Genomic DNA, 3,230 nt, shown 5'->3' with positions numbered 1-3,230 from the left:
TGATGTGGTTGATTTGAATCGTGTGGATGCGATTGTCTTGTCTTATCTTCACAAATAATTAGCATCAGAGGTAGATTGTCTGCCCTCCTGCTTGGATGCCCTTTCCATTTCCTCTTATTTGTACGGTTACGATTAAGTCACGTTAATATTTTATATTTCTATTACTTTTTGTCTTATTATATCTATTAAAAAAATTAATATAAAATATTAACGTAGCTTATAAAATAAGAGAGCATAGAAAGACATCAAAACAGTGGGCAGACAATCTGCCCCAACCAAACATTTCTGCAAGTACCTCTGCATAATTTTTCGTGCCGTTATTTGTCGTGATTGCTTAAATGGATCCATTTAATCGTAATGTTGCTGTACTTTTCGGGAACTAGGATAATTTTATTTTAGAAAACCTGGATGATATGAGAAGAATTTTAGAGAAAATTTGAAATAGATTCAATTTAATAGACTATTTTTTGAAATAAGTTAAATTTTTAGTAATTTTTAATTTTTGAAATAAATCCAATTTTTAATTACTTTGAATTCATATAAAAAAAACCCCAAAATTTTATTGATGGAGCCTAAAAAAAAAAAAGGTTATATCTAGCCAGTAGGACATATAAACTTAGCTAGTAGGATAGGACATATAAACTTTAACTCTTTCTAATACAAGAAGAAAATGACAATAAAATACATGAAAAAGAAGGAGGATATAAACAAATCCGGCTCAAAAGGTAGCTGGATAAGAGCACTCCCACCGTAGCATATTGCTCGGGGGACCGGCTCCAGAACAAAGGCCCGAGGGCCGGTGGAAGGCGTCCAGCGTGACGCAGGCCGGGGGACGGGGGAGGCCCGAGGGCCAGGCCCGTGAGGGATTGCCAGCCCTTGAGCCCGAGGTGGGAGTGACGCAAGGCTGACGCCAGGGTGGCGTCAGCGTATTATTTTATTTTTTTTGTGTCAGGCGCGTGCACCCCACCCGCGCGTGGGGGCGCGTCCTGACACTTTAATCAGAAAAAAAAAAAAGTTTTGTCTGTTACCGTTGGGAAGCCACGTGGCTTCCCACGGTACGTTAGATCCTAACGGTCACTTAATGTGGACCGTTAGATCTCAACGGTAAAAAAATATAAAACTGTCAGATTTAATATCCACCGTTCGATCTGAGATCAACGGTGGATATTAAAATGCTTTATAAATTAAAAAATAAATGAAAAAATAGTTTAAAAAATCTGAAAAGTTACCGTTGTGACACGTGGCACAATCTGGAGCGTTGGAATTCAAATTTTTTTATATCCAACGGCAGAGATTAATTAATTGAATAAAAATTAAAAAAAAAAGTGTAAAAAATTCAAAAAAATTCAAAAAAATATCTGAAAAATCTGAAAAAAATTGTAAAAAAAATTGTTTTTACTTTTCTATAAATACCTTCTCATTATCATCTACCTTCACAACAATTTCATATTTTCTCAACTACTTTCAATCACATTCCTTTCTTTGTCTCAAAGTTTGAATCCATTTTTTTCCCACAAAATGACCACTGGTGCAGGTACGAATTGGTCGCTTATTGAAGATGTTGCGTTGTGTACTAGCTGGGTTGAAGTTACTCATAGTTCGCTTACGGGTAATGAGATGCAGTTGCGAGAAATGTGGAGTCTTATTCATACCAATTATCTTGAGAAAATTGGTGGGAAAAGAACCAAAGAATCGATGTCCAGTCGTTGGAAATTACTTAGCCAATCGTTTAGTACGTGGAGAGACGCTTTGGCACAAGCTAGTAATAATATTCGAAGTGGGGAAAATTACTCGGATATGATAACAAGATATTATTATTTATTGTTTGTATTCTTTATTTGTTACGTACAAAATTTATTATTTATTGTTACTTATTTGTTACATTATAATTATGTTATTGTTACTTATTTGTTACATTATAATTATGTTGTTTGTATTATTTATTTGTTACTTATTTTCATTAAAATTAATGTATAATTGTTAATTATAGCCCCATGTTATGATTAACATGACATATATATATATATATATATTTGTTAATTATTTTCATTATTTACTAAACTTGAAGCCTTCTTACTTATTTTCATTATCTTTGTTACTTATATATATATATATATATATATATATGTATATATTTGCTAGTTACTTATTTTCATTATAATTATATTAGTTACTTATTTTCATTATAATATTAGTTACTTATTTTCATTATAATATTAGTTACTTATTTTCATTATCTTTGTTAAGTAACTAATATATATATATTAGTTACTTATTTTCATTATAATTATTTATTTGTATTATTTATTTGTTACTTATTTTTATTGTGTATGAACTTCAAGCACAAGCTTGGTATGCTGCCAAAACCAAAAGCAAAAATAAATCATTCAACCGGTGGGAATGTTGGAATATTGTCAAAGATTGTCCTAAATTTAGAGTTGTGCCAGTTGGTCCAGAAGTGCACATGAACAGCACCCCTCTACACTTTACACCCGATCATGAGAGAGCAGATGATGCAGAAGAAGTGCCCGAAACGCCCCTCCCTGAACAAGCGTCGGGTTCGACCCGTTTTCCAATTAGGCCTCAAGGTAAGAAGGCTACAAAGAGAAAAGGGAGTGCTTCCAAGAACGATTATGCAAAGTTCATGGAAGAACTTACTCGCCAAGGTGAATTGACTTTGGCGAGAGAACTGGCGAAAGATGAGGCTGATAAGGCTGATAAGGCATCAAAAGCAGCAGCTGTTGAGAGAGAATTTTATGCTAATGAGAGAGAAAGAGAGCTACTTAGGCAAGAAAGGGAACATGTTAGAGAAGAAAGACGAGCTCAACAAGATCGTGAGATTATGAACATGTCTTTAGAAGGGAAGTCTCCAAATTCTAAATTTTTTTGGAAGTCAGAGAAAGCGGACGTGGTGCGAAGGAGGCGTGCAAGAGAAACAATAGCAAGCCAAGGTGGTTCTAGCACCGCAAGAGAAGATCATCCTAGCAGCACAAATTGGTTAAGTGATGATGAATAGAGTACTTTTTGTAATCGGAGCCCATAATTTTCCAATCACTTTGGGTTGTAATTTATTATTTATTGTTTGTATTATTTATGTTGTTTCCATGTTCATGAATATTTATTCAAATTAATTTGGTAAGTTATTTATATTAAGAATTAATTTGGTAAGTTATTTAATTTGGTAAGTTATTTATGTTGTTAAAAGTCCATTAAAAGTCCATCGTTCTAAT

This window comes from the organism of the source record quoted next, unplaced genomic scaffold, assembly GCF_019419815.1.
Source record: "Pyrus x bretschneideri cultivar Hongxiangsu unplaced genomic scaffold, Pyrus_bretschneideri_v1 Contig33, whole genome shotgun sequence".
In the NCBI taxonomy this organism is placed as follows: Eukaryota; Viridiplantae; Streptophyta; class Magnoliopsida; order Rosales; family Rosaceae; genus Pyrus; species Pyrus x bretschneideri.
The sequence above is the reverse complement of the archived record's forward strand: the minus strand, read 5'-3'. Positions refer to the sequence as shown.